Genomic DNA, 9,419 nt, shown 5'->3' on the forward strand with positions numbered 1-9,419 from the left:
GGGGAAAGGGGAGAGGAAGAAGGAGGGAGAGGGGAAAGAAGAAGAAAAGAAGGAGGGCTAATTTGGGGCCTTGTTATTATCAGTGAAATAAAATACAATTTTAGAAAAATTACTGTATCTAAGAGACCTTGAACATATCAGCTCAGGAATATTAAAGCTCCTTCATTTGTCTTGTAGAAATAGAGAAAATGATGAGCTAAATAATATCTTCATTTAAAATTAAAAATCATTGGGGCGCCTGGGTGGCTCAGTTGGTTGGGTGACTGACTTTGCTCAGGTCATGATCTCACAGTTTGTGAGTTGGAGCCCCGCGTCGGGCTCTGTGCTGACAGCTCAGAGCCTGGAGCCTGTTTTGGATTCTGTGTCTCCTCCTTTCTCTACCCCTCCCCTGCTCACGCTCTGTGTCTCTCTGTCTCTCAATAATAAATAAACGTTAAAAAATTTAAAATAAAATAAAATTAAAAGTCATCTAACATTGAATTTTATACTCACCCTGAATGTAAGAAAGATAGACTATTAGTTTGTTTACAAAGGATTCATTAACTAATTTCAAGCAGGATTAATTTTATTACCCTATTATTTTACTGTGTCTAGCAAGTCTAAAAATAATGGATTAACTCTTTAAGGATTAACAAAAGGTGAGTTCTATTTGAATTTTTTTCTTAGAGGCCCAGAATTCTAAACTAATATTATCTTACCATGCATTGTTAATAAATTGTTTCATTGAATAAGATAAGGTATGTGAAAGCATAAACATAAAGTACAACATTTATTGAAGTCTTCTTTGTACAAGGCACGATACCAAGATAGAAAGAAGAGAAAAAATATGTATTCTATCTTAAAGGAACGTTTATACTAACATATATACAAAAAAAAACCCTCAATGTAAGATGAATATCTTCCTATGCCAGAAAAGTACATAGGAAGCATTTGTGATTGCCCTGTAAATACAATCACTTTGGCCAGAAAAAATAAATCAGATTCCAAACCGAGGATTTATAAGTAACTGAACAGATCAAAGTAGGCCCCAAATCTACCCTATCCCCTTTCTACTTAAAGAAATATCCTAAGAAAACATCAAAGCCTAATGAAAGGAATGAAAGCAGTAAGTGGAGTACAACTGACAATGTTATTGACACAGGAGAATCATGGATTTTGAAGCGTAGGACATTAGCATCTTGCTCACAGTACAGAAGTAGAAACTGAGGGCTAGGGTGGTTACATGGCTAGCCCAGATTCACACAGTTTTTCAGATCTGAAGATGTAATGTAGCAATAGTCTTTTTGTTTTACCAAATTGACAGGTAGAAGAATAGTCCTCCTGGACAAAACTCAATATTTATGCAATAGGTATTTTCTGCATTTAGATGTAATCCAGTGCAAACCTTTTCCAGTTTATGAAAGTATCTTAAGAGAAAGGAGAGTTTCAGAAAGAATATCTTCAATCTTTAATCTCTTCTACTTTCCTATCCCTATGCTGTGGTAAGGACAATCTAAAGCAAAAATTATCTAGGAAACTGAAGACCCCCTTTATGCTAAGACACTAGAAAACCCTGTGGCATCAACATCCTTGTCTTAGTCTATTTGGGCTGTTACAAAATATACTATAGACTAGATGGCTTATAAACAACATAAATTTATTTCTCATAGTTCTAAAGGCTAGAAGTCCAAGATCAAGGTGCCAGCACATTCATTGCCTGGTGAGGACCTACATCTTCGTTCACAGATGGCACTTTTTCGCTACATCTGCCCATTGCAGAAAGAGAAAAGGAGGTTTTGGGGGCTACTTTTAAAAGGGCACCAATCCTATTCATGAGGGCAGAGCCCTCTATGATAAAACATCGTAGAGTACTCATAAGGGCTGTGCCTCATATTGGGGAAAAATTAGTCATAAACTAAATTCTGCTCTTATATCCCCCGACAAAGCATAAAAGCAAAACTTGAAAAGATCAAACTGGTTTCAAATAACTTAGTTACACTCCAAGACAAGCTCAAGAATATTTACAGGAACACAAAACTATTTGAAGCCCAACAAAGTAAAATTTACAATGTTGGCAATCAAATAAAAAATTATCAGGAATTAAAACAATCAGAAAAACACAATCCATCATAAGGAGAAAAATCAATCCATTGAAATTGACCCAGAGATGATACAGATAACAAGACACAGATTATTAGGACATTAAGGCATAACTGAATTCATATACTCAAGAAACTAGAGGAAATATTGAACATGTTAAATAAAGGTATGAACAATATAAAAATTATGCCAAATAATTTCCCTATCCTACATTAGAAAACCACAATGTGTGAAATGAAAAATACACTGGAAATGATTAACAGCAGAGTAGACATATAGAAGGAAATATTGCTGAACTTGAAGACATAGCAATAGGAACTATCCAAAATGAAACAAAGAGGGCGGAAAAACTGAAGAAAAATTTAAAAAGAACACAAATAAGCTGTGGGACTACTGTAAGACATCTAAAATATGTGTAATGATGGTTCCCCTCAGAAAGGAAAGAATGGTAGAGAAGACTATTTGAATAATGGTCAAAAGTACTCAAAAATTTGATGAAAAATGTAAATTCATAGATCCATGAACACAACAAACCTGAAGCACAAAAACAAAAACAAAAAAAAAAAAATGAAGAAAATTACACCAAAACACGTCATGATCAAATTGCTTAAAATCAGGAATGAAGAAAGGATGGGAGCAGGGGAAGGCATATGACACAATCAGGAACACCAATAAGGATAACTGCAGATTTCTTGTTGGAAATAATGCAAGTGAGAAGACAGTATAGCAGCAACTTAAAACACTAAGAGGAAAAAAATGTCAGTCTACAATTCCATACGTATGAATAAACAAAATGAAGTGAAGATGTTTTCAGACATACAAAGCAGAAAGTATGCATCACCAGCATACCTGCATTAAAAGAAATGTTAGAAGAAGAACTAGGAATGATAACAGATGAAAATTTAGATCAACACAAAAACTTGAAGAGCGCTAGAAATGACAACTATGTGGGTAAATACAAAAGATCTCTCTAATTATTTAAATTAAAAAATAATTGACTGTCTAAAACAAAATAATAATTCATTATAAGGTTTATAACACATGTAGAAATACATGTAAAATGTAAAATGTATGACAATAACCCAAAGCCTGAGAGGCTTTGCAAAGTTTTTACACTACATGCAAAGTGGTATAATATCCCTTAAAAGTAAATGGTAATAACCTAAAAATGTATATGATAACCCTTAAACTCTGAAATATTATAAATAAAGAGCAGTAGCTAATAAGCCAAAAAAAAAGATAAAATGTAATCTTTAAAAAAAATTAATACAAAATAAGACAAAAAATAAGAAAAAAGGACAAAGAACAGAAGGCACAAATAAAACACCAACAGCAAGATAGTAGATTTAAACCCAACCATGTCAGTAACTACACTAAATGCAAATGATCTAAACATTCCAATTAAAAGACAGATTGTCAGTTTGGATTAAAAAAGCAAGGCATATCTATATGATGCATGCCTTCAAGAAGCCCACGTTAAATATAAAGACACATATAGGTTAAAAGTAAAATGATGAAAAACGATTTACCATCATGAGTTAAAAGAAAGAAAATTGGGATGTTGGTATTAATATGAGACAAAGTAGATTTCACAGCAAAAAAAAAAAAAATCACCAGGATAAATGAGGGCCATTTCATAATGATAAAGGGATAAATTTCCTTAAAAAGACATAATGATCCTAAACATATATACACTTAATAAAAGGACTCAAAATACATGATAGTTTTTGAGACCTTTTATTAAGTGTATATATGTTTATATATCAATACAGGATGAAATATCAAATCCATAATTATAATCAGAAATTTCAACACCCAACTCTCAATAATTGATAGAACACATAGAAATCAGTAAGGGTATAGAATACTTCAACAATACTACCAATCAACTTGACATAAGTGACATTTCTAGAATATTGCACTTAACAGAAGAATACCTTTTGTTTTCAAATGTGCACAGAATATTTATGAAAATCACCCGTATTCTGAACCATTTAAAAAATGCCAACAAATTTTAAAGGACTCAAGTAATACAAAATATATTCTCTGAGCACAAATACAATTATAAATCAATAAGAGAAATATCTCTAAAATATCCTCAAATATTTTAAAACTAAATATCATACTTTTAAATATGTCATGGGGCTCATGAAATTAGAAATTAGACAGTATTTTGAACAGAATGAAAATGAAAACAAACATGACAAGGTTTGTAGGATTTGGCTAAGGCAGTACTTAAAAAAAATTTTCAAGTATACTACCAACACTTATATAGAAAAGAATAAATGTGTCAATCAACAGCCTGAGTTAAGAAATTAAAACAAGAACAACAAAACCCAAAGCAAGAAGAAAAAAGGAAATAATAAAGACCAGAGTGGAAATTAATGATGTAGAAAACAGAAGAACAATAGATAATATCAGTGAAAACAAAGCTGATTCTTGGTAAAGATTAATAAAATTGACAAACTTCAAGTCAAACTGATCAGGGAAAAAGAGAAGACAATTATAGCAGTATCAAGAATGAGAGGGGTAACATCACTAAAGGCTCTACATTTATCTAAAAAGATCATAAGGGAGTAGTATAAAAAACATTATGCCAAAAAATGTGATAACTTAATGAAATGGACAAATTTTTCCTGAAAGACACAAACTATCAGAGCTCATTCAAGAAAAATAGTAACCACAATGCATTATATCTACAAAATAAATTAAATTTGTAATTAAAATTTCTTTCACAAAGAAAACCTCAAACCCAGACTGAGAGTAAAGTAAACCCGTGAGCATATATTTTCTTCAAGAAGTTTCTATAAATAGAATCACCCATAAGCTAACCATTTACTCAGCTCCCAGATCACTTTAGGTTGCATTTGTTTCTAAATACTTTGGGGATGGTGGGGTGTGGGGAATGGTTTAGGTAGCTTTTAAAGACATAATGGAAATAATGAATGAGATTCATATTTCCAAATACAAAGCTTTCCTTTTTCTGTACCCAAGATAAATTTGGCAACTGCTACATATTTAAATAAATTTAAAGATAAATAAATTTGGTAGTTGACCATGAAAGAAATAAAGCATAATGATAACTTTAATATAGAAAAATGATTTATTATAGTCCCCCAACCCATCTGCTGCATTCCCATCAATATTCCCAATGTAAAATCTAAGAAGTGGAGAGTTTTTCTGCTGAAGAGATTTTAAAACATATGAGTTAATTTTGCATTCCCTGTGGAGGTCTGCAAATTGACATAGGAGATTAGAGCTGTATATTTTGTTTATTACGAGGGTTTAAGCACTGATTTTGGATGCTTCTTGTTATAAATTGATCTATCAATCTATCATTACTTCTCGTTACTCCTGCCAGTGACAGGGACAATCAGAAATGGGTACCTTTTGTGTGTGTGTGTAAAAGATCTTTGTAATAATCAATTTCACAACATCCTCATGAAGCAGCTTTTTATTATGATACCTTACAGATCAGGAAGCTAGAAAAGGAAGTTATGCAAATGTGTAAGGTAATTGATATTAGAAAGACATTTTGAAGTTTTGACTATGTGCTTAATCTGTGAAGTTACTAATATGGCTGTGAGGCCCTGGGCTTAAGTAAATGCAGTGAGGAGGAGGGTAATAGAAACTAGAAGGTTGGGAGAGCAATGGAGCTATGTGTGATTGGGGAAAGCGGAGCAGGATGAGTCTAGTTTGAGATATGTTGAGTAAGAGAAGTCAGCAATATGTGTGATGATGTCTGATATGTGACAAGGTCTGATATGAAGCAGAAGTTATCTGACTGGAGTTGGCTTAAAGATCAGTATTCAAGATAAGAATGCCTGAGTCATTAGAAGATTGAGATTCTTGCCCTAATATGTTTGCTATCACAGATCAAATAGTAACTAATATAAATATTATTTTTAAAGAAAACAAGGTAAGCTTCAAGCATATAAGGAGGAGAATAATTCAGAAATCATTTCATTACTGTTACTTGATACTAGATAATTATGCTTCACAGGAATGATTCTGTGGGATGGTAGTGGGAGGAATGTCTTCTGTCTGACAGATTCTCTCTGAATGATCCAAGCAGACACTCTGTCTGGAAATCCAGATAATCTGAGTTGCAACTCCAAAGTCACTGCTTGACCGCTCCTTTCACACTGTATAGCAAAAGCTTTTCTGCAATATAATATGTGGCTATCAGTTTTTTTTTCTGTAATATCATTGTTAAAAACTACTGTATAAGCATTTTAAAAACTATTTATAGACCCAAATATTTTTTCCTTGAATATATTCACTTGAATATATTCACTTCTAACTCAGAAGAATATACAATAAAAAGGCTTCTTTCCTCCATTCACCAAGCACTCCAGGCTCCAAGTTTCCCTCTCAGGAGCAACCAACATTATAAGTTAAAAAAAAAAGGGGGGGGGGCACCTGGGTGGCTCACTCAGTTAAGCATCCAACTCTTGTTTTCCGCTCAGGTCATGATCTTGTGGTTTCATGGGTTTGAGCCCCGCATTGGGTTCTGCACCGGCTGTGCACCCGGCAGAGCCTGCTTGGGATTCCCTCTCCCCCTCTCTCTCTTCCCCTCCCCCACTCACACTGTCTCTGTCTCTCTCAAAAAAACTTTAAAAATAAAAAAAATATATTTAAAAATAGAAGAAGAAACTTTTTTTTTTGATGGTTTGCTATTACGTTACAGGAAGAAAAAATTGGTAATTGAGTTTTATATGGTGGTTCTTCCAGAAAGATCATGGCTATTAAGTCATGAAATAATGTTACAATATTAAGTTATGAACTAATACATTTGTCTTTCTAGTTTGTAGCTGTTCATAACCATGAAGGAAGCTCTGTAATAAAACTTTGTTTTGCCCCATTTCATATTGTTAAAATTCTATAACTTTAAAAAAAATTGCCCTTGAGTACTGTTGCCACTCCCTCAAGTTGCACATGATTAAATCTATATACAGAGAAAAGACTGCCCCAAAAGGGGGGTTAGTATATTATATTAGTTATTGTATATTATATATATTTATATATCTATAATTATATATTAATATCTTATATTATAAATAGAATAATAAATATTCTATTTATTAGAGAATACTCAAATTCTTACCAAACATAAATATATATATATATATATATATAAAGGAAGTTAGAATTCCCTGTATAAAATCCCCAAAAGAACCATATTCCTGGAAAAAGATGGAATAATTTTGACTATATTTTTTTAATTAAAAATTTTTTTAAATTTTTTTTAACGTTTATTTATTTTTGAGACAGAGAGAGACAGAGCATGAACAGGGGAGGGGCAGAAAGAGAGGGAGACACAGAATCTGAAACAGGCTCCAGGCTCTGAGCTGTCAGCACAGAGCCCGACGCAGGGCTCGAACTGACGGACCGCGAGATCATGACCTGAGCCAAAGTCGGACGCTTAACTGACCAAGCCACCCAGGCGCCCCTAATTAAAATTCTTTAAGTTGATAGTGACCTACTGAAAGCAACAAGAATATTTTAAAGACCATAAATCCCAGGAAGGAAAAAGCAAGCTTACCTGCTTAATGAATTAATGTCTAGCAACAGACAAATACAGACATGGTTCCATGAGGCTATTTTCAAGTTTACAATATTAATTTCTTCTAATGTCTCAATCTTTACCTGAGCCGATATTGTGCAATTTTATAGGGGAGAGATAACCTGATCTTCGGTTAAAGAGAATACTCCATCCAGTTAGAAAGGTTTACTGAAGATTCAAAGATGTTCTGTACCAGGGGCGCCTGGGTGGCTCAGTGCTGACAACTCGGAGCCTGGAGCCTACTTCAGATTCTGTGTCTCCTTCTCTCTCTGTCCCTTCCCTACTTGTGCTCTGTCTCTCTCTGTCTCTCAAAAAGACATAAATGTAAAAAAAAAAAAATGTTCTGTGCCAAAGTTAAATTATATAAATCAACTATAGGATGGAAAGTATTCCAAACCTTCCATTCTTTGAGTATTCAAGATTTGTAAGACTCAGCTTAATGTACATTAAATGTGACACAAAAAATGTTAATTAGCATAAATTCTGACTCAAAACCTGGGGAGATAAATGGGAAGTAAATTTAGAATCATAAGGTTTCTAAAGGACCTTAGACACTATAATCGGATTCTCTTATTGTATGAGAAAACTGGGACCAAGATTACACAGTATACTAAAGAATCTAGAACTTTAACCCAGCTAATCTGACAATTAGATCAATGCAGTCTCTAATAGAGATAACATAATTTTTCTAATGGTCTTTAATAGATTAGTTTATATTCTTCTATTGGTGAATAATTTCCATGAAGTCTTGTCTAAATTTCTAGATTAGTTAAGTGCTCTTCCTCTCCTGGGTTCCCAAACAACCTCTTTAGTACAGTTTATTGGCATCTGAGGAGCATGTCTGCCCATACCAGATTGTAAATTCCCTGAGCATTGGGACTGACTCGATCCTCATTGTACCCTATTAGCTAGTACAGTGCTTGACACACTCTGAATAGATAATAAAAAATACCAGTTGAATAGATCTTTCCTTGAAATCCTTCAATGGCTCACCATGATCTGATCTTTGCCTGCTTCTCTAACCTCACATCCCCAAGTTGTGGCCATCAGATTTTGCTTAGATTTAGTTCTGTGCAAAGATCATTTTCTTATTACATAGTTCGAAGCAATTTCTTTCTCTTTCTATCTCTCCACCTCCACACACATACACACGTATCCCACTTTATTAACTCTCTGGCATCATTTTCTCTTGGAAGTCTTTCCTGACTCATGACCTCTTCCAGCGTAAATTGGATTCATGCCCTTCTTCTGAGCTCCAGAGGAGCTCCTCCTTGTGCACCTATTTCTGCACTATACACATTACGTTGTAAAGTAATTATGCAAATACTCCAACCAAGTTCTCTTTTATTCACGTTGGTACCCTCCAAAATTAGTACACTGTCTGGCACATAGATGATTTAAAAATGTGATTTGAATAAAAAGAACACATAACAGAGAAGGGATCTTACACAGGGTGTATTTTAGGGAGGGCATAGATGTGTAAATGCAAATAATGGAATATTTAATATATTTTTTCTAAGAGAGGAAGAACTAAAGGAATAAAAAAGCCTTTCAGTTTTGAGCCTATAAATTCAAATCACAAAATAAACAATAAAGGCCCTTATGAGAAAGGATATTAAAATGGTATTTGGCTATTTAAAAAAAGAGATTAGGAACCAGGAAAGCAGACCATTCATGCAAATGCTAATAGACTGGTAATAATAGGATAACAGGGCACACAGAATCATGTTAGAAATACATACTAAGATGAAGAAAAACCAGAAAATAAATTATA

Source organism: Panthera tigris, chromosome B2 (assembly GCF_018350195.1).
Source record: "Panthera tigris isolate Pti1 chromosome B2, P.tigris_Pti1_mat1.1, whole genome shotgun sequence".
NCBI classification, from domain to species: domain Eukaryota; kingdom Metazoa; phylum Chordata; class Mammalia; order Carnivora; family Felidae; genus Panthera; species Panthera tigris.